Below are 23,827 nucleotides of genomic sequence, written 5' to 3'. Positions count from 1 at the left end.
CGTCTTCTTCAATTTCAGAGTCTTTATGTGCTTCAGTGGTTTTGCTTTTGTCCACACTGTTGCCTGTTTTTTCTGGGATTGCATTTTGGTTCCTCTCCAGGAGTTAGTTTCTGTAATGCACATTAAAACTAAATTCATAGGAAGACTTAATTGGCGATTAACACTCAATTTCTTATAATTGTAATACTTAAGTAAACCTGAAATTCAGAATTGCGCGTTTACTACTTGCTAACAGTGCTTGTGTGAGTCTTTTGTTTTTGTTTGGGAGATGCAAATAATTGTAATACTTATGTAAACCTGACTGAGGTCAAACCCGTGACCTTCTGTTTACAAGACATAGATTTGCCACTACGCCGACATGTTCAAGTGCTTTCACTTTTTTTCCTCTCATGAGCATCGTGCTGGTATTTTTTTTTTCATCTCAGAGCGGTGTGTCCAAGGGGCTGTATAAGGAGAAGGCTCTTCTGGTGCCTTGGCTTAGTTGGTTACAGCACCCATCTACTAAACAGAAGGTTCTGGGTTTGAATCCCACTGGTGCCTTTCTTCCTGTCTGGTTGTGTTGAATGTGACATTTTGGACAATCACAAAAATTCATACACATTGAGGAAGATGAAATTCAATTCTGGTTGTCACGTGCATGAGTCTCTAAGGCGTAATCAGTTAGTATGTTTGAGTGTTAACCGAAAGGTAGGTGGATCAAACCTACCAAGAGAGGCACTTCTGGGATTTTGATATAAACATTGTCCTTAACCCTCTTTATATTCAGATTTGTTGAAGAACTTGACAAGCATTACTAAGTTACTATTATAAGGTTAGCACTGTACAGATGTATTTTGGTATTTTGGCATGTTTACCTTAATTTTAATCCTTAAGTTTCAAGAAACTATGAAAAAAAGCGACATTAATAGCAGAGGATTTTGATTTTTGACATTTGCACCTCAAATATTCACTCGTCCACGCACGAAGAAAACACAGGAATGTATTGAGTCTCATGATGAACATCTTCTGTGAAATATAATGAGTAAACATCATAAGACAACAGAAAGAGAGAGTGGAAAGTGGGAATATTGCATAAGGGTGTGATTTGTGTAGTTAATAAAACAGTCAAAAGAATATGAGAATGGTTCTTTATTAAGATACACAACATTTATGGCGACGAGAAACGAGTGCTTGACGAACTCAAAGCAAGCAGAACACTGCAGATTCTAGTTTTCTTGCTGGTGGAACCACACTTTTGAATTTTCTGACTGTTGGTTTAGCTGCGCCATGGAAGATAAGGCAGCCACGCCAAGAACCCTTGCTCATGCCCAGCTTTCTCCACTGCTTCCACTGAACCTTGAGCTCCGGATTTGAATACGGAATACAAGATATGGATGGAGGCGTACAGATTTTTTTAAATAGCCAGTGGATCTATAGGAGCTCCAGATGCCGTGAATCATGCTACCTTACTGCACTGTAATCCTGTGCAGTGGATTTTCGCCAACCTCTGTGGAGAAAAAGGTACATATGAACAGACTGTAGCTGCCTTAGACGCTTACTTTACACTGCAGAGAAATGTGGTTTTGGAATAGCATAAATTTAGACAAGGATCTGTAAGGAATCCCCAACGAATAGGTATGCAGATCGTATGCAGACGCAGGACCAGGTAGATATCAAAACAGGCGTACAATCCAAAACGTCAGGCGAGATCGTGGTCGAAAGGTAGTTCAAAATCCAGGAGATCCAAAGAGAATGTAATGTTGCCATAGACAAAATGTAATGGTAGTGGCTCTCTGAAGGCACCAGTTCTGTAGGGTTTGGGCATTTACTGTGACAATTATTAATTGTAGCAGTAAATCACAAAATTGATTCTTTTGATGGCTTTAGAATCCAACCATGCGACATAACTCAAACAACGCACACACACAGGTACTAATACACGAGGATACATTTATTAATACATAGAATATGCATGTAAAACTAACAGATCTTACCGAGAGGGTTATCGCAATACAAAAGGTATATATTCAGTCAGTTACAAAGAGTTATATAAATCAAGAGGACATACGTTCAGTATATCATTCATTAAGACTGTTTCATAAATGAACTTGGTTATAACTTCTACATTAGATACTCAAAACAAGTATATAACTCTTAGGAATTAAATTGATATCAACTGGTTGGGATAACAATTGAATTCTCAAGCAGTAATGCATTGAAGTTGAATACTCATCCAATCTCTGGGGATTCAGAGCTCCTGTGGGCACAAAGAAACAGTTGCAGGCTGTTGCTGTCCAATCCGCGCTCTCTGGCTCGGTGCCAGGCTGTGCTGTGCGGCTTGCGACGGTGCACTGCAGATGCTCACTGACCAGCTAGTTAGTGTTGGCTTTAACTAGCAAAGTTTGTGCACAGGAGAAAAGATGACTGTGGGTCCCAGCAAGTCAGGAAGAGGACCGGTTCGTTCCTGATGAAGAGCTAGTTCTGAATAGTGATTCAGCTGTCCACAGTTCAGACCTGTTCACGAGGCCTACTAACCTTGGGTGGATCCTCTGGTTACTCTCTTGCAACCTCCGCTCTAGACTCTTAGAACAAAGGAAAGTTCTGGCACTCGGACACACTGGCCGTTCCGTGGTTGTCCGGGCTGAGTCTCAGGATGGTCAGGAGGCGCGCTGTGAGAATGTCCTGCCCTTGGGAGCCTTCTGCTCCTGGGCCGTCCTGCCCTGGATTTCTCTTTTGAATTCCCTTTAGAAAAGTCCACAGAATTCTCACAGAATCCCCCTCTGAATCTCCCAGGCTCTCTGTGTTGCCTGTTTTTACCTGGAGGAACTTCAGCTCATTCATTGGCTGTCCCACGTGGGTTACTCGGCCCTACCAGTCCCTGATTGGTTGATCAAGGTGAGATATGAGTCACTTACTCCTGACACTTAGTAATGCAGTCCAGATGTCCATCTGGCACTCCCTAGACAGATAGGCGCCAATAAATGACCATTGATCATGATAGGCAGGCTTAGCTAAGTGCATCCCCCTTTGGGAGCTGTCCTTTATCAAAGGAACCTTAAATCAGCCTGCATGAATAGTTTCTCTGTGGCTGCACCACAGAGATGAACAGAGAAATGGGGCCTCATTTGGGAAAGCTCAGAAACACTTAATTCTGCCTTATTAATAAGCCTCGCCGCTACAAGAATATTACAATCCAAATCAGTAGGCGAGGTTCAAGGTCAAGGGCCAAAAGGATAGTTCGGAAACCAGGAGAAGTATAGTAAGCGAGGTACAAAGAAAGGCGAGGTAGAGCTCTCTAAGAGAAGACTCAATTGTTATTTTCAAACTGCTGCTGGCACTGGTTAGTTTATCTGGGCTGGCTGGCGGTTGTGACAAGATCTCAGTCTCAGGACGAGTCTGTTGATGCTTTTGTAAATGCACCAAGAGAACTGGCCAAATCATGTGACTTTGAAGGATTGGAAGCTGACATGTTAAGAGATCGACTTTAGAAAGAGCTCTTACAGTTGCTAGAATTTATGAAGCAGCTCAAGCAGAATCAAAAAAATGCTTTCTAACCACAGTGACAAAGCTAGAGAGAGTCATGTTTACTTCAAAAGAAACATTGAACGGGTTGCTCTCTCAAACTTTAGAAACAAAAGCTGAGCAGCAGGACGCAGTCAAGTTACAGACATAGAAGAATAGGGGATGGCTGACATTACATAACTGACATTAGAGGTGCGGACTACCAACGCACAAAGCAGATGAATGCGGAGCACAAGTAACAAAATGTCTACACTGTAAGAAAACAGGTCATTATGCACCAGAGTGTTTAGAAAGAAAATCAGTTTCCAAAAAGAAAAGAAAGTTAATACAAATAAGGAAGGGACAAAGCTTAAAAAAACGGATAAACCAGTGAGCGCAGTTCAAGAACCTTCTTCAGACTCAGATGAATTTGTTTATTCCATTGACCCTGAAGGTAAAGAAACTGTTCAAATAAATGGCCAAGAGATAAAAATGGTGATAGATACAGGAAGTGGAAGAAACCTCATTGGAGTAGAACGTTTCAAGAAAGTGTTTGCACACAGAACTAAACTTAAGCAGACTAATAAGAAATGCTATGCCTATGCACAAATTAGTCCACTTCAGTGTGTTGGCTACTTTGAGGCACAGCTGAAATGGTAGGAAAATGTAATAAAGGACAAAGCCTATGGAACTGAAGGAAATGTAGAACAGTTGTTGGGAAGAAAAGCATGTTTTGATCTTAAGATTCTGAATGTAGGAGACACTGTCAATGTGGTTGACCAGTCCTCAGAGAGGTTTCAGCAGTTAGCACAGGAATATGAGTCACTCTTTAAAGGCTTAGGACAGATCAAGGTTACAGTAGATGAGAAAGTTTTGCCAGTAGCTCAAAGTCTGAGACGAGTACCCTGTCCAGTGATAGAAGCTGTTAATCAGGAGTTAGATAAAATCCTGGATGATGGAATTATTGAAGAAGTGAATCAAGGTGCAGATGGATCTAAAATATTCTGATAATACCTAAAAAGACACCAATGATGTGAGACTGTGTGTGGATCTGTGAGAAGTGAATAAAGCAGTAATCAGAGAGAGACATCTAGTACCAACGGTTGACAGCATATTGCAAGCAGTGCAAGGAGCCAAAGTTTTTGCAAAGTTAGATGTTCGAAAAGGATTCTGGCAAGTTGAGTTGGCCCTGGCATCAAGACACCTTGCTACCTTCACCACACACAGGGGTTGTTACCGTTTCAGAGTAGTTCCTTATGGCTTGTCTAGTGCCCCAGAGGCCTATCAGAAGGCTATGGACTCAATGTTGTGTGAAATGCCAGGTGTTGTATGGTATATGGATGATGTTGTAGTACATGCGGAAAATGAAGAACAACTTGAAGAGAGGCTCAGGCAAGTATTCCAAAGATTCCAAGACAGAGGCTTAACTTTAAATAAAGATAAGTGCATCTTTGGCCTAAAAGAGATCGAGATACTGGGACATTTGGTCACTGCAGAAGGAATAAAACCAGACCCGAAAAAGGTGAGAGCTGTTTGCAGTGCACCGAGACCTGAGAATGTTGCGCTTCTGCACTTGTTCTTAGGCACTTGTGGATTTTTGATTAAATTAATTCCTAATTATGCAGATATATCAGAACCCTTAGAAAACTAACGAGGAAAGGACAGAAGTGGGAATGGACATCGGAAACTGAGAAAGCCATTGCCGAGTTGAAAAGAGCACTTGTAACTGAACCATGTCTGGCATACTTCAAACTAGATGCGTCAACAGTAGTGATCAGTGACGCGAATCCTGTAGGACTTGGAGCAGTATTGCTACAAAGACAAGAAGATGGACAGAACAAACCAGTGGCATATGCAAGTCGCTCACTTACCCCAACAGAAAGGCATTACTCACAAATAGAGCGTGAAGCCTTGGGTTGTGTTTGGGCAGTGGAACATTTTAGGACATATTTATGGGGAGGCAAGTTCACACTTCATATGGATCATAAACCCCTCATTTATATGTTCAATCCCAAAAAGGCAACATTGTTACCACCCAGGATACAAAGACTTGGATTGAGATTATGGCCTTATGATTACAAAATTGAACACATAGTAGGGAAAACCAATGCCGCAGACTCATTGTCACGTCTTCCTTTACCAGACACAGAAGACACTGGTTATGAAGACACCTATGTTGATAGAGTGCTTTCAATCAGCACTTATGAACTGCATGCACTGACACTTGAGGAACTTAAACAAGCAACAAACGAAGATGACACATTGAAATTGTTGATGTCCATAGTGGGAAAAAGGACAATGGCCTAATCCAATTCCAGACGAACTGCAGCCATACCACAGGTGTAGGTTGGAGTTATCTACATATGATGGACTGCTTTTAAGAGGACAGAGGATTGTGTTACCGAAAACAAAAATCAGACAAGCACTGAAAATAGCACATGAGACACATCACGGTGTAGTTTGTACAAAACAGTACCTGAGAAGCAACTTTTACTGGCCCAACATGGACAGTGATGTTGAAAGACTAATCAGGAATTGTTCCACTTGTGTGTTGAATCAGCCATAGCAGGAGGATCAACCTCTCCAACCACTTGAATTACCACCAAGGCCTTTGACAAAATTGGGCATTGCCCTGGTAGGTCCCATTCAGAATTAATACATATTGACTGTCATAGACTATTATACTTCTTAACCTGAGGCGGTTGTTGTATCAGACATATCTTCAGCCACAGTTATTAGAGAGAGCTGATGAACATCTTTGCACAATTTGTTTATCCACTAGAGGTAGTAATAGATAATGACAGGCAATTCATAGGACAGTTGTTTGAATCATTTCTGACTAATTGTGGAATTAAACACATCCGTGCATCACCTTACTATCCGAAATGTAATGGCAAAATTGAAAGATTTCACAGATACCTGAAAAAGGCCTTAAGAGCAGCTGTGACAGAAGGAAAAAAGAGAGAGAGGAACTCCCTAAGATTCTGCTGACTTATAGATCAACAACACACAGGGCATCTGGAGAAACCCCAGCTAATCTTATCTTTGGGCGTGATATCTGGACTAAACTACCAAACGTGGAAAAGAAAGAAGAAGAGCCAAGGGACATTCAAAAGACAAAAGATATCCATAGACATCATGAGGAGTACGCACACAAAATGAAGGGATGTAGTATAGTGAATAGACATCGCGAGACAACAGAACGAGAGAGTAGAAGGCGGGAACATATGGTGTGAGAGCGTGATTTGTGTAGTTAATAAAATAGTCTAAATCATATAAGAAAGGCTCTTTATTAAGATACACAACATGCTCGATAAGCTACTGGACACACCCGCCCCTCCCCACACAGACCGTGGAAAAGCCCCCGAGTGGGAGGGCTCTCTCTTCCTCCCAGGAGCTCTTGGACACGACGCACAGACAGAGCGCGGGGAGCCGCCGCCTGCAAACATGGCTCCAGGCAGGACTCCACTTTGCAGGAGCCGCAGAGCAGAGGAGATGGGGGCAGCTTAGCTCCTGTGCAGAGACTTGAGCTGTTGTTGCTGCGGACGCTGTTTTTTCTTTTCACGGGGTAGGACATCAGGAAGCACATTGAAGCACTGTGACATGCACTGTACAGATCCCGCCACTACTGGGCCTTATTTCCCCGGATCGAAACCGGGCGGAAACAGGCCCGTTTCGTTTGTTGCCACGCACACTGTTTGGTGATTTGCCTAGCGCTGTGATCGAACAGACCCACTCACCTCTTAGTGTGGCGGGATCTGCACAGTGGATGTCGCAGCGCTTCCTGCTTTCACTTCAATGCATGTCCTGATGTACCCTGGTCTCCCGCGTAGCAGGTGGGGATACTTGCCACTATACTAACGAGGAAGACATCGCTCTCTGCTTAGCGTGCAAAACACTTACTTGCAGCATTGTGGGTGCTGTGGTTTAAATGTTATTGGTTTGTGAACAGAATACCCCTATCCCAGTGCATTGTGCCACATTAAATAAACGCACGAGAAAAAGAGATTCAGAACGCAAAGCTGTGTCAGTGTTCTGTGTAAAAAATCAGTTTGAACATCATGGGAGCTGTTTTTAATTAGCTGCTGAGTAAAGAATATTTTAGTCTTCCTGCTGTCAGTAGTATTGTGCATATAGTTGACTCTTACCTGAATGAAAACAGGACGTAAAGGAAGGGTTTCAGAATTCAGACAAAGCTTTATTTGCGTGCTTACAGTCTGAGTAATTGGAGACTGCACTATTCTGTTGCCTATAGTCATATACGGGTTTTTCGCATGAAGCCGTATTGAACAGTATTTCTCGCGTTGTGAACTTGTGTATGCAGCGGTCCCCCGGGCTCCAGTTAGTGCGTAATTACGCATCGATGAAAAACCGGAGGTTTAAAAAAAGATAATTAGCTCACTGATACTTTGATGTAGAGGCTGTGGAAATATCCACATGTCGTGGTCTTTAAAATGTATTTGGTTTGAAGGCGTTCTGTGCTTCCGTTGCAAAGATATGGACAAAAGAATATTCGTGCTTGGTCCAAAAAATGTCATATAAATGAAAAAGTAAAGGCTGAGAAAGCATTCACAATGTGTTTTATACACAAGTATTCTCGCGATTCTTAGAGGTTTCGTGTAAACGCTACAGGCGTGCCAAAATCGTTTTCGAACTTCAAGCTAACTTTACCCCGGTCTGGTACCGTAGGTCACGTATCTTAAAATCCCAGTCATGTTTTTTTCCTATCTTCTTCTATCATAACGTACCATTTCGGACTGTCACAAAGGGCTTGATTTCGTTAAATGCATGTATTCATTCCCTTTCTGGGAAACTTGTATTTCAAGAAATTCACACAGCTTGCGAGAAATGAAATTCAATTCTTGATTATCAGTGCAGAAGAAATATTACCAGCTGGCAAAAAAAGTTTTTTTTTAACTGGAAAGTTGTGATGCAAGACACGGACCCACCATTCCGTCTGTGTGGCGTGTTCGGTTGTTAACTGAAAGGTTGGTGGTTGAGTCCACCCAGGGACGGGTTTATTTTGCGATGTAAACATTGTCTTCGCAAAGGTCGATTGGATTTCTCAGCGAAACCTTTACCATTTTAATATTTGCAGGAAATGCGAGTGCTTAACACGTGTCAGAATCACCGGGAAATGTCCAGTTACTGTATGCCCAACGTCGCAACTCCCCAGAAAACCATATTCACCCAAGAAAAAGTCGAGTCGTCATTTATACCCCCGTTGCATCCTCTGCTGAAATATTTTAAAAATGCAATGCAGATTTGTTTAGGAACTTGCAAGCATTGTTACATTAGCACGTCCATTTGGACTTCGATATTTTGACACATTTACTTTAATTTTAAACATAAATACTGTACAATCTATTGTAATTTTGTTGTACTATTAAAATATGTTAGCTGAGGATGCAAAGGGGTGAAAGGGAAAGGTCAGAGGGTGTAGTAACACCAAGGTTAGGATTGGTGGAGGTGATAAGGGTGTTGATGGTTTTTCTCTGTAGAGGATTTTGAGTTTTTTATCCTTCTCTGAAGTGAGAAACTGGAAGACTTGGGAGTTGAAGGATCTGATGAGGTTAGTTATGAAAGGAAGTTGATGTGGAGCTGTTAGCCATAAAAACTCCTTAATGTCTTTGATGTTGTCATCAGAGATAAACTGCACTCAGCAAAGATAAAATGAAAATTATCTTTGCTTACTGCCCTGTCTTTCTCACACCTGAAGAAGGCTCCACAGCCGAAACATTGTGATTCTTTTCTTCTCTTTTCAGCTGGAATAGTCCTTTACTTGTTCCTTTGCAGCCTACGCATGCTGACGCAGCTACCCACCTGATATCTAACATTCTATAATCACAACTATGAATGTCCACTTTGGGTATTTTTTCCATGATTATTTATTATTATTATTATTATTTATTCTGTCATTGAAGCATGTTTTATGTCATACTGAAGTGTCATAATCACTGAAAAAATATTTTTTTCATTTAGAAAGTAAGAAAATGATAAATCACTAGGAATTGCATTTAGCCTGTTCTGATCTAGATTTTCAATATACTTTAACATGCCATGTTCACAATGTCACAACTCATAAATGAAACAGTGAAGTGTTGTAATTACAAATGTACGTAACAAACAAATGAGATGTTTTGGTAATGAGGAAGGAGGGACATGCAATGTTCACAGGGTCAAATTTATAAAACGCTACAGTAAAATTTATTGTATTTCGGGATTATTAGAGCCTGTTACATTGTGTCTCACACCTCAGTGTCAGAATTTTGAGACATTTTTATAACCAGGGGTAGGTTCATAGCAATAAGCAGAAAGTGCGATCATCCTTTGCTCATCCTCGGTTAACCATATATTCTCATATGTCATGTTCTGAATGTCCCATTTAAAACTGCTATATTAAAATTAAGACTTTTTATGATCAGAAGGCAAGGTTGTGGTAAATATGCATGAAGTGAAAGTGAACTTGTGAGTTTTGAAAATTGGTTTTCGATTTTCTGAAATGTGTTTCACACAAAAATGCAATTTGGATAGTCACTACTTATATATTCCCCTTAACTGAGGATATGTACAGTAATCCATCCCGATTAGTACTTTTAAAAATTACTGTAGAGAGAGCCATCAGAAAGGGAATGAAAACTTGCATTAAACAAAATCAAGCTGCATGTAATCATCCATAGTGATACATTTTGTAAGACAAGACAGGAAGAAAGACACTGGTGGGATTTGAACGCAGAATCTCCTGTTTAATAGGAAAACACTTTAACCAAATCAGCCAAGATGCTGTCAGAGTATTAACATCAGGTCTGCGTCAGTGATTACAGCTGACTATCGCTGGAGGACAGTTCACTGTGAACAAGTCAGCCTGCATAAAGAGGGGGAAGAGACTGACCTCTGTGATGCACTATAGAGTTACATTAACCTTCTATCCAACTGTTCTATGCTGCATTCTACCCTAGTGGTAAATATTGGTTTCCGTGCGTGTAATATTCCTTTTTTTGTCAAATATTTTCAAGCACAAATTTTGCTGTTAAAAATAAGCGTTGTGGTTTTCAATGTTGTGATCCTTTCCCCCCAGTGTCACCCAAATTGATACATTGTGCTTTGGCAATTCTTCAGGCTATATAGTTTAGAGGAGTTCAGTTGAATTAGTTTGCGTATATAAAGTATTTCTTTTCCCTTTAATCCTTTAAAACATATTACATTTTCAAAACATTGTATCTTTCTTCCTACTAATTGTAGCGACAATGCTTGTTAATAAGACAGAATTAAGTGTTGCTGTGCTTTCCCAAATGAGGCCCCATCTCTCTCTTCATCTCTGTGGTGCAGCCACAGAGAAGCTATTCATGCAGGCTGATTTAAAGATGTTTTCTTTTGATAAGGGACAGCTCCCAAATGGGGATGCATTTAGCTAAGCCTGGCTATCATGATCAATGGGCATCCATTGGCGCCTATCTGTCTAGGGAGTGCCAGATGGACATCTGGACTGCATTCCTAAGTGTCAGGAGTATGTGACTCATATCTCACCTTGATCAACCAATCAGGGACTGGTAGGGCCGAGTAACCCACGTGGGTCTCTGATGCCCATGAAACTTTCATCCAATGAACGAGCTGAAGTTCCTCCAGGTAAAAACAGGCAGCAAGAGCTCCAAGACTATTCTAAAGGGAATTCAAAGGAGAATTCCAGGAGTGTGAGACAATTCCAGGGCAGGACGGCCCAGGAGCAGAAAGGCTCCCAAGGGCAGGACATTCTCGCAGTGCGCCTCCTGACCATCCTGAGACTCAGCCTGGACCACCACGGAACGGCCAGTGTGTCCAAGTGCCAGAACTTTCCTTTGTTCTAAGAGTCGAGAGCAGAGGGTGCCAAAGAGTAACCAGAGGATACACCCGAGGTTAGCACCAGCAGCAGGCCTCGTGAAAAGGTCAGAACTGTGGACAGCTGAATCACTATTCAGAACTAGCGCTTCATCAGGAACGAACTGGTCTTCTTCCTGACCTGCTGGGACTCACAGTCATCTTTTCTCCTGTGCACAAACTTTGCTAGTTAAAGCCAACACTAACTAGCCGGTCAGTGAGCATCTGCAGCGCACCGTCGCAAGCCGCACAACACAGCCTGGCACCGAGCCAGAGAGCTCGGATTGGACAGCAACAGCCTGCAACTGTTTCTTTGTGCCCGCAGGAGATCTGAATCCCCAGAGATTGGATGAGTATTCAACTTCACTGCATTACAGCTCGAGAATTCAATTGTTATCCAAACCAGTTGATATCAATTTAATTCCTAAGAGTTATGTACTTGTTTTGAGTATCTAATGCAGAAGTTGTAACCAAGTTAAATTACGAAACGGTCTAAATGAATGATATACCGAACGTATGTCCTCTTGATATGTGTAACTCTTTGTAACTGAATGAATATATATCTTTTGTATTCTGATAACCCTTACGATAAGATCTGTTTGGTTTACATGCGTATTATATATATTAATGAATCTAACCTCGTGTATTAGTACCTGTGTGTGCGTTGTTTGAGTTATCTCGCATGGTTGGATTCTGAGACCATTAAAAGAATCAATTCTGTGATTAACTGCCACAATTAATAATTGTCCCAGTAAATGCCCAAACCCCTACAGAACTGGTGCCTCGTGAGAGCACACTACAACAGTGTGTGATCTCCTGTCCCAGCCTGAGGAGCAGACACCGAACCTGTCTCTCAATAATAATAATACAGTGTGTGATCTCCTCTCCCAGCATGAGGAACAGACACCGAGCCTGTCTCTCAATTATAATAATACAGTGCGTGATCTCCTATCCCAGCCTGAAGAACAGACAGTGACCCTGTCTCTCAATAATAATAATACAGTGTGTGATCTCCTGTCCCAGCCTGAGGAGCAGACAGCGAGCCTGTTTCTCAATAATAATAGAACAGTGTGTGATCTCCAGTCCCAGCCTGAGGAACAAACAGTGAGCCTGTCTCTCAATAATAATAATAAAGTGTGTGATCTCCTGTCCCAGCCTGAGGAACAGACAGCGAGCCTGTCTCTCAATAATAATAATAATACAGTGTGTGACCTCCTGTCCCAGCTTGGGGAACAGGGAGCCAGACTCTCAATAATAATTACAGTGAGGAACAGTGAGTTTATCTGTCAATAATAATAATACAATGTGATCTCCTGTCCCAGCCTGAGGAACAGTGAGCTTGTCTCTCAATAATAATAATCCAGTGTGTGATCTCCTGTCCCAGCCTGAGGAACAGACAGTGAACCTGTCTCTCAATAATAATAATCCAGTGTGTGATCTCCTGTCCCAGCCTGAGGAACAGACAGTGAACCTGTCTCTCAATAATAATAATCCAGTGTGTGATCTCCTGTCCCAGCCTGAGGAACAGACAGTGAACCTGTCTCTCAATAATAATAATACAGTGTGTGATCTCCTGTCCCAGCCTGGGGAACAGACAGTAAACCTATCTCTCAATAATAATAATCCAGTGTGGAATGTCCTGTCCCAGTCTAGGGAACAAACAGTGAGCATGTCTCTCAATAATAATAGAACAGTGTGTGATCTCCAGTCCCAGCCTGAGGAAAAGTGAGCTTGTCTCTCAATAATAAAAATACAGTGTGTGATCTCGTGTCCCAGTCTGAGGAACAGACAGTGAGCCTGTATCTCAGTAGTAATAATAATACAGTGTGTGATCTCCTGTCCCAGCCTGGGGAACAGAGAGTAAACCTATCTCTCAATAATAATAATCCAGTGTGTGAGCTCCTTTCTTAGCCTGAGGAACAGACAGTGATCCTGTCTCTCAATAATAATAATCCAGTGTAGGATGTCCTGTCCCAGTCTGAGGAACAAAAAGTGTGCTTGTCTCTCAATAATAATAGATCAGTGTGTGATCTCCTGACCCAGCCTGGGGAGCACTGAGGCTGTATCTCAATAATAATAATACAGTGTGTCATCTCCTGTTCCAGCCTGAGGAACAGTGAGCTTGTCTCTCAAAAATAATAATACAATGTGATCTCCTGCCCCAGCCTGAAGAACAGACGGTGAACCTGTCTCTCAATAATAATAATAATACAGTGTGTGACCTCCTTTCCCAGCCTTAGGAAGAGACAGTGAGCCTGTCTCTCAATAATAATACTCCAGTGTGGAATGTCCTATCCCAGTGTAGCGGCAATGCTTGTTAATAAGACAGAATTAAGTGTTTCAGTGCTTTCCCAAATGAGGCCTCATCTCTCTGTTCATCTCTGTGGTGCAGCCACAGAGAAACTATTCATGCAGGCTGATTTAAAGATAAGGGACAGCTCCCAAAGGGGGGTGCACTTAGCTAAGCCTGGCTATCATGATCAATGGGCATCCATTGGCGCCTATCTGTCTAGGGAGTGCCAGATGGACATCTGGATTGCATTCCTAAGTGTCAGGAGTAAGTGACTCATATCTCACCTTGATCAACCAATCAGGGACTGGTAGGGCCGAATAACCCACGTGGGACTCTGATGCCCATGGAACTTTCAGCCAATCAACGAGCTGAAGTTCCTCCAGGTAAAAACAGGCAACACAGAGAGCCTTTAGTGTAGAATTCTGTGGACTTTTCTAAAGGGAATTCAAAGGAGAATTCCAGAGCAGGACGGCCCAGGAGCAGAAGGCTCCCAAGGGCAGGACATTCTTGCAGCGCGCCTCCTGACCATCCTGAGACTCAGCCCGGACAACCACGGAACGGCCAGTGCCAGAACTTTCCTTTGTTCTAAGAGTCTAGAGCGGAGGTTGCCAGAGAGTAACCAGAGGATCCACCAGAGGTTAGCACCAGCAGCAGGCCTCGTGAACAGGTCGGAACTGTGGACAGCTGAATCACTATTCAGAACTAGCTCTTCATCAGGAACGAACCGGTCCTCTTCCTGACTTGCTGGGACTCACAGTCATCTTTTCTCCTGTGTGCAAACTTTGCTAGTTAAAGCCAACACTAACTAGCCGGTCAGTGAGCATCAGCAGCGCACCGTCGCAAGCCGCACAGCACAGCCTGGCACCGAGCCAGAGAGTGCGGATTGGAAAGCAACAGCCTGCAACTGTTTCTTTGTGCCCGCAGGAGATCTGAATCCCAAGAGATTGGATGAGTATTCAACTTCAATGCATTACTGCTCGAGAATTCAATTGTTATCCCAACCAGAGTTATGTACTTGTTTTGAGTATCTAATGTAGAAGTTATAACCAAGTTCAATTACGAAACGGTCTAAATGAATGATATACTGAATGTATGTCCTCTTGATATATGTAACTCTTTGTAACTGACTGAATATATACCTTTTGTATTCTGATAACCCTCTCGATAAGATCTGTTTATATGCATATTCTATGTATTAATAAATGTATCCTCGTGTATTAGTACCTGTGTGTGTGCGTTGTTTGAGTTATATTGCATGGTTGGATTCTAAAGCCATCAAAAGAATCAATTTTGTGATTTACTGCCACAATTAATAATTGTCCAAGTAAATGCCCAAACCCTACAGAAGCATGCAAGAAAATGTGATCATTACCTATGGAATTTCCCACCAGCGTGGAGTTTGAATTCACAACCATGAGACTCAGTGTTCAAGAGTCACAGAAGAGGTCAGCCTGGTCTTCAGTTTGCCAACGATAAGCTCCGGCAGTGCTCCTCTGTAAAGCAGATTGTTCGGATCGGTTATGTGGGACGGCACTTCGATACTAAGATCGTTTGCAGCACATGCACGGTTTCCCCCTTCACGCAAAAAACATAGACAAAGGAAACTCTCTTGTCTTGGGCTGCTGACTCCCGGATTTAAAGCGCTCTGGGTGCCAGCTATGTCTCTAACAAGCACACTATAAAGACAGGAATTACACTTTGCTCACGTCACGCATGGAATGGCGAGGCTACTTGTTCCACTATTATCTAGTCTCACCTCATATGGTGCCGATTCCTGGTTTTCATTTAAGAAAGAGCACTGCAAACACCGTAAACAGTGCAAAACGTGTGATGAAAGAAGTCTTTTCCCCCCTTTGTCTAAAGCAGAACACAGCGGAGTCATGCCGAGGGTTGTGAGATCAAGATTTCAGTGGACCACTGTCGTCTACGTCTTTAGCTACATGAGTTGGACATCCTCTTGTACACGGAAAGCAGATTGAGATCCTCTGACATGAAAAGTGCCAGATAAAAGCCATTTCTCATCCTTTCTCTTAGTGGTGGAGCTATCGCATGTAAATGAGGCAACTTGCAAGGCGAGCAGGCTCGGTGCACACTGAACGCAGATGTCTCAGAGCAGCTGAGACGTGTCCAAGTGGCTGTCAAAGGACAGCACTTTGCCGGCGCCGTGGCTTAGTTGGCTAAAGCGCCTGTCTAGTAAACAGGAGATCCTGGGTCTGATTCCCAGCGGTGCCTTTCTTCCTGTCTTACTGTACAGAATTTATCCTTATTGGCAAATCCCATGCCTTTTAATTCAGGTGAATGCAAGTGTTCGTTTCCTTTCTGGAACAACTTGTTTTGAAAGAAATCTATACAGCTTGCGAAAGATGAAACACAAATCTTGCTTATCAGTGAAGAAGAGGTACTCCCAGCAGGCCAGCTAATACCAGCAAAGTTTTTTTTTCACCCTAACCCAGAGAATGGAGAAATGCGAGGCGCCTGTGGCTCTGCAGTGTAATCAGTTTGCGAGTTTGGCGGTTAGCTGAAAGAGTGGTAAATGGAGCTCGCCCCAGCCCGTCCTTATTCTTTTAAAGAGGATAAAAAATTAACTTCGCCGCCATTACTACCAGCTTTAAAAGACTGCCATGGGCACGGAAAAAAACACACTACAGATGACTTTTCTGGAACCGAAGCAGAGATTCCTTTACGAACCAACTGATAAAGCTCAGCCAGTGAATACTGTTAACAGAATGTGAAAGCACGATCAACTTTGTAACTGCAACCACAGGAAAAACAGCAAGAAGCAGGCTCCATTCCCCATTTAAATCTGTCGTGCGAGGCATGCTTTTTGGCACGCATGAAGTAAATCCCACAATCGCTTTTGAACTTGGACAAAGTACTTCCAAAGGAGCGCTATGCGCAAAGATTTAACAAGCTCAACCCCCGCCGATGATTTGGTGTGAAGAAGCAGAACATTCAAGTTTCACAGACAGAAGCAGCACGCCAGCACAGCCAACATTAAAACGGAGGGCACACTACGATTTGCATTGACACAAAAGTGATCTGGGCAGACGTCGTTCCCTGCATAACGCAAAAAGTGGCAAAGCGCTTTTGGGTTGAGAGGACGCAAGAAGGTTTTTGTTTTGTGCCTTGATGTCAAGCTGAGAAAGTATCTTTAAACACTTTGCTTAGTTTCTCGAGAGACTGCCAAAAAGCAGTTCCCTCCCTTTCGTCTGAAGCCAGCTGAAAGGGGGTCTTGACAGAAGCACCTGGCAGCGGTGGGATTCAAACCCACACCCCCGAAGAGACTGGAGCCTTAATCCAGTGCCTTAGACAGCTCGGCCACATTACCTGCTGTATGCTGTCTCTTTGTCTCATTACTTGCCCGGAGGAAGCCGGGTGGGTTTTGCTCTTGTCGCCCGAATTAGTGGCGTTATGACCGTGGAACCGACTGCACCTGCTTTTTCTGAGATGCTTCCCCTCTCATGGTGAGATCTCGACTTCTTTAACACCTCTTGATAAAGATCTTCTGTTGAGCAGGTTTCAGACCTCTGCATACAGCACCCTTGATGTCATTTTATTTTTACAGCAGCCGCATCAGGAAAGTTGTGTCTTTTACATTTTATTTAAACAACAAAACTACATACAATACAAACAAGAGCACATATTACGTATCAAGAAAATCGTCAGGGGCACATGCTATAATACAATTACACTTTATGAAAAACGATTACACAAGGTAAATAAAGATAAGGTCCGCACAGCTTGTCTTACATTTCAAAAGAATCCGTAAATACCCCTTTACATCTATTTTGAACTGTTCAAACATAGGACTCTTCCCAGACCATTTCACTTTATATCACATTCCTAAACGAGGATGCATCTCCTGTTTTAGAACTATTTTGGGCGGTATGGCTTATACAACACACCCACAGTATTCTAATGGTGGACTGCAGATCTGTGCTATAGTTCAGTCGAATTCGAAGGATCCAGCAATCGTACTGGATTTGACTGGGATTCTGAAATGTCTCTTGCAAAAGTATTCGGGTTTGCTTGAACCTTTGATAAAAAAAGTGATCTGATCTGAAACTACCCAGCTTACAAACTCTGAGGTAGTTGTCACTAAACTCGGACGTGATGTGGCACACATGTGCCATGTGCCTTTACTTTTGTAAAAAACTGGTATCGGGAAAAGTTTCTTAATATTTCTTTTGATTAGCATGCAAGAAAATGTGATCATTACCTATGGAATTTCCCGCCAGCGTGGAGATTGAATTCACAACCTTGAGACTCAGTGTTCAAGAGTCACAGAAGAGTTCAGCCTGGTCTTCAGTTTGCCAACGATAAGCTCCGGCAGTGCTCCTCTGTAAAGCAGACTGTTCGGATCGGTTATGTGGGACGGCACTTCGATACTAAGATCATTTGCAGTACACTCAAAAAACATAGACGAAGAAGGTGTCACAGTAAGGTGAACCCTATGGGCGAGGGATGTTCCTGCCTCGTGTACGACTACACCACCTAGCAATACAAACGGGGTGCTAGGGCCCCTCTACATTACCACAGGTTCTGTTATCTCCTAGAATTACCAATGCACACACAGACCAGCGACAAGCATTTGTATTGTATAAGTGCCCTGTTTATTTTCCAACTACATTCACATGCACTATCACCCAAAAACACAACGAAAACAGAATTCACAGCAGCAAGAGGTCCTTCCCAGGGTCAAAATGAATAGAGAGGGGCAGCAGTCTTTCCTGTAAAATACTAAAGAGAGGTCACTCGAACGTCTCTACTTAGTACCTGTAGTCTCTGATGGCCCACTTTGAGGAGAGGGGTATCGCCCAGTCCTATTTACCCAGTCTCTGTTCAGGTAACAATAGAAATCCTCTGCGACTGTATTACATTCCTCTCAGTTTGAATCAGCTAACTGTGCCAGTTTCCTTGTTCCTCACCTTCAGGTGTTAAAAGTCTCTGTACAGTACCTGTTTCAATGCCAATGTCTCTCATTGTCGTCAGTTACTGAACCAGTAGATCCTTGCCTCCAGGTATTAGAAGTCTCTGCGGAGTACCTTCGGGGTCTTGCACTCTGCAGCTTCCCTTGTGCTGCCTGTGTCATCTCCAGGGTCCAGTGGGAATCGGGAGCCCCCTCTGTTCTGTCTCAGGTCTTTTTATCCCTCTCCTTAGCCAATCCCTTTCAGGGGGGTTTCCACTGTCCCTGTCAGAAACGGGTCCAGGAGGAAGCTTGTGTTGTTTGAGGGGTGTGGGAGTGCTGAGCTAGGTGTCATGGAACCTTATCAGTTCACCCCTTGGTCTGGCTAAAACTGGCTCAGCAACTCCTCACACCTCCAAGTCTCGATACCTAATTGCTCCCTGAACGACTTGGGTTTGACTGTTTTTACTGACTGTTCCTGTATTAATTGGGACAACTGCAGTCACCCCCTTGAGTGAGAGGCAACATTGACACCATCCTGGAAATCAACATAACCTAATCAATCACAGCCTGTTACTGCCTCAATGACTCACACCCTGTAACACAAATCAACATAACCCAATCAATCCCAGACCGTGACTGCCTCAATGACACACATCCTGCGACACAAGCTTCACCTGGAGCACAATGGCTGTGTTTTCAGCTACGGAAACTTCCTGTTGACAAGTCGGTGTTTGTGTTGCTTTTTCTGCTCAATGGAGCTGTATTAATGCAGGCACACGTGCTTCCACGGCAAGTTATTTTATTAGTGCTCACAAACCAACACACTGCAGACACCTCTGATACTGTCACTGCTTGTGGGCCCCGTGTTCCTGCCGTCAGCCTACTATACCATGTTCATGCACATCTAGAAATATTACTGCTGTAGTACAGGAGCAAAAGATGAAACGAAAGCACACCCAGTTTAAAAAGGCACATTTGTCAACTGCTGAACTTCACAAGGATGGGATTCACACCCACATGTGCAGAGCACAATGGATTAGTAGTCCATCGCCTTACCACTCCACCACCTCATCCCAGAAGTTAGCCTCCTGACATGAGTTAGTGCTCAAGATGGTCATCTTTCCTCTACTCAAGGATCATTTTCCTCTTCCACCTGCGATTTCACCATTTTCCTTGAAGATGTCAAACATAAAAAGCATATTGAGCTCCTTGGACTTGAAATTACCAGATAAAAGCCATTTCTCATCACTTGCTCAGCGAGCAGGCTCAGCGCACACAGAACGCAGGTATCTCAGAGCGGTGTGTCTAAGAGGCTGTAAAAGGAGAGTGCTCTGTTGGTGCTGTGGCTTAGCTGGTTAACATGCATGTCTAGTAAATAAGCTTCTGGGTTCAAATCACCACAGTGCTTTTCTTCCTCTCTTGCCATGCAGAGTTGGTCGTTGTGGACAGCAACAGGTGTCTGCCTTAACTTTAATGGAAGTGTTCATTTCTGGAACAACTTTTTTAAAAACAAATTCCACACATATTGCGATAGATAAAATACTAATCTTCCCTGTTGGTGCAGAATAATTAGTGCCAGCTGGCATGAAAACGACAACAATTTTTTTTTGTCTTTAGCGTAAAACCTGTGAATGTAGAAGAAAAGATGACGAGTCTCAATTTTTATGAGTCCTTAAATTTTTAGCTTGTCCTTCAGTCAAACACGTAGGTAATTCAAACACACCCAGAGATGCACTTCGAATAAGCTTTGACCTAAATACTATCTACTCCAAATGTGATTGGGCCTCTTTCCACATCCTGATATATGCAGAGAACACAAGCTTTTGGCACGAGTGAATATAAATGTAAACATAAATACTATTCAATATATCGGAATTTTGTTGTATTTAAAAAATATTTTAGCTTGGGATCCTCAAATCAGGAGTGTAGAAAAGAGCACCGTTAAACACCATCGGGAGTGCAGAACGTGATAAAAGTGTTCTTTAAACAAAAAGTGAAAATAGTGAATTTGTCTTTCACTTAGATGTTCATTGAAAGCTCAGTAAACGATAAAGCAGTGGCTCGTTTTGTGAATTCTCCTGGCATCAGATTGTCTTGCTTCGACCTTTAAATTGTACACTGTGTAGACCCTTCACTCTCCCTAACTCAATTAAAGAGCCATAGGCAAAAGTGCCTGTCAGTTTAGTTCAGTGGTAGAGCACTTGCATCTCGTGTATAAGGCTTTGTTTTCTACTGCCACTCTGGATTTCTTTTTAAACGCAACATCTTATCTGTGATTGTCTTTCATGTGACATCCCCCGTGTGTGAATTTCAGCATGACACATAACATCGTTTGAGATGCTATTTTTAAAACAGACCAAATGAAAGACCTAGTAGCTAAATACAATTAGAAAACACGGGAATCTAATTGAGAAAATTTGGACCAGAGCGATGTATAGTATTGTAATGGTTGGGGGTTCAGGCGGGCACCCTTGCCATTGCCACTTAAGTCAGCCCCCCACCGTCGGGGACTCAAACCTGCGACCGCCACCATAGCTCAACCGCCACCATAGCTGGGTCCCTGTTGAGTGATGCCAGAGGCCTGGGTTTGAGTCCTTGACGTTGGGGGACTGACCTGATGTGGCAGTGGCGAGGATGCCCATGTGAACCCTGGAGCGTTACATTGGTGTCAGCAGTGGGATGGGATAGCCCTTTGCTAAGGTTGGTGAGTTAAGCGGGGGAGAGTGTAACGCATACGGCCACCATTGAGTGTGTAAGAGCCGGCTTACCAGAGCGGTGATGTCACTACCCTTCCCTGTAATAGCAGGGCCACAGCCGCAGGACTGAAGGGAGATTGCTCTTTAGCTCAACAGGCTAGGTCCCTGTTGAGTGATACAGGAGGCCTGGGTTTGAGTCTCTGGTGGTGGGGGGCTGTTGTGAACACTGGAGTACTACAGTATTACTAATAGCAGCACAAAGCTCACAGTGGTGGCTTTAGGGTATCAGAGCCAGTGGCGCAATGGATAATGTGTTTGACTTTGGATCAGAAGATTGTAGGTTTGACTCCTCCCTGGCTTGTTAAGCTTTTAAACTACACTTCTCAGCGTACACAACCCTTCTATCGACTGGATGAGTCTCCCGTTACGTCTCCAATTCTTTCTGCGCATTCTGCTTGTTTCACCACCGTTACTGTTGGACCACAGCCACAGAATCGAGGAGAGATACGGTTCTGATAAACTGTCTTAAATAATCATGTTGAAAAAGGTGACAAAGTTTTTTTTTCTTTAACATAACATTTCTGTACCTGCAAATTCCCCAATTTTTCTGCTGTCTCCTGAGAAAGACATGTGTCAAATCACAATAAGTAATACAATCTATTCAGTTAACACCCAGATGTAACAGAACACATTTAAGACTTACACCCCCTTTAAATATGTATTTCCTTCATTTCAGTTTTCTTACCTCCCCAGGATACCTGAAAGTTCACTATCCCATATTAAGGACTGTACATGCATTACCGGTAATACAGCTACTAATAAAGATATACATTAATCTTAATTATTAATAAATTACACTTTTATTAATAAAGACATGTATTGATCAAATTCATTGTGAATAGTTGTGGTGTCTAGAAAACAATTTTAGCTACAGTAAATATTTCAAGCGAGTGGTGCGTTTGTTCGTTACTTTGTGACTATATTATTTCCACTACATTCAGAACAGTTCAAATGCGATCGACTGTTCCTCTACTGAGCTACATAAACCCTGTGAAGAGGTGGTTTAAGTTAGTCTCCTACATCGGTAGCATCTAATGGGCAGCATATGTTATTTTAGGTTTGTTGCAATTGAGAACAGGTTTAGTATGGAGCTGCTGACAAATTTCAGCAGCCACATTTGTTGCAATGACCCGTTGTAGGGTCATTGCCAATCAGCTGCAAGAAAAAAAAACATCATTTGTGCCTTTATTTAAAAAAAGAAAAACAGAGTAGTAGTTTATGTGGTAATTTCAGGTTCAATGTAAGAACTTAAGTTAACTAGTCCCACAGTAATGCGTGGGGTCCTATCAATAGAAAAAAAATACTTGTAACCCAAAAACACAACAACCACGATGCGAGAAGCCTTCCGGGAACCTAGGTAAATCACTGTAGTAGTCTAACGACTACAGAAAATAAAATAAAAAAAATACTTAAAGGAACAACTTCAAAACAAAAAGAACATTAAAAACAAATCTGGGAAACAACAAAAACAGAATCTAATGCGAGAGCTTTTTCAAGTCTTTGGTACCCCATCATGCTCCCTTAGTCCCAGTAGACCTCTCATCTAAGAAGATATCTCTCATCTATCTGTGTAGAGATCAGCTGGGGGTCCACAGCTGATGGGAATTTAAGTAGTGACCTGCGTCAGGTGCAAAGGAAAAAGTATAGGTTTATTCCATGCTGAAAGGAGAAGGAAACACAACATGGAACCTTCTTCGGGTGTGACGTGGAATAAACCTTTACCTGTTCCGTTGATGTTAATTTAGACCGGATTTCCAGCAAATACCTAACAGGCTACAATCCCGTTAGATAAAGTGTTAAGGACGACCTATAAGTAGCAGTATCTAAAGTGGACAGTTGCTTTCAGTAGCTAAAGACAGGACACGCTGCTCCAGGTGAGGCTCGAACTCACAACCTCGGCATGACTCCGCTGTGCACTGCTGTATAAGTACCGCGCGCTGACCGATTGCGCCACTGGAGCCGTGGAAAGTGCTTTCCCTTCACACACTGACGTTGAACAAACACAGGGTGAAAACGATTTCGGCACGTTTTCCGTCTCTCCGTGGGAGAAAGGGACAGTAAAAGAGCGAGGAAACTACAAGGGAAGAAAATGAAAAAATAGTGCTCACTGCAAAAGAGGGAGGAGAGAGATGGTCAGACACGTAAATCAGCTCGGCGGATTTACACTATTTATGAGTCTTCATGTGTCTGAAACTGTCCAGTTTGTATTTTCGTTTCAAAAATCCAGTAAACTTGAATAAGACAAGAAGGCACACACTGCACATCTGCGGAACATCACGTCCGATGTTTACAGTGACATCAGAGATTGAAAGCGAAGTCGTTTTTTATTAAAAGTTCAAGGAAACCTGAATATGTTTGCTAGACGTATTTCAGAATCACAGTGAAATGTAGTACGATTGCTGCACAGATCTGCAGTCTGCAATTAGAATACGGTTTGTGCGTTTTCTAAAACTGCAGAGATACATTTCGGAATGCGTCTTCCTGTAAAAATTAAATATCTATTTTATTTGACGGGCGCTATAAGCAGAGTCTGAA

General features: G+C 42.7%; 2 non-coding genes across 2 annotated transcripts; one reads left to right on the top strand and one right to left on the bottom strand.

Moving 5' to 3' along the window:
* Positions 1 to 15,785: 15,785 nt before the first annotated feature.
* On the top strand, positions 15,786 to 15,859 carry trnat-agu (transfer RNA threonine (anticodon AGU)). The gene has a single exon. It is a non-coding gene; the product is annotated as a tRNA-Thr (tRNA).
* Positions 15,860 to 23,158: 7,299 nt separating this feature from the next.
* trnai-uau (transfer RNA isoleucine (anticodon UAU)) lies at positions 23,159 to 23,252 on the bottom strand. Its single transcript has 2 exons — positions 23,215 to 23,252; positions 23,159 to 23,194 (listed from the first exon to the last, which is right to left on the bottom strand). It is a non-coding gene; the product is annotated as a tRNA-Ile (tRNA).
* Positions 23,253 to 23,827: the final 575 nt, after the last annotated feature.

This window comes from Lepisosteus oculatus, chromosome 14 (assembly GCF_040954835.1).
Source record: "Lepisosteus oculatus isolate fLepOcu1 chromosome 14, fLepOcu1.hap2, whole genome shotgun sequence".
Classification (NCBI taxonomy): Eukaryota; Metazoa; Chordata; class Actinopteri; order Semionotiformes; family Lepisosteidae; genus Lepisosteus; species Lepisosteus oculatus.
Note: the sequence above shows the minus strand (reverse complement) of the source record. Positions and strands in the feature narration are given on the sequence as shown.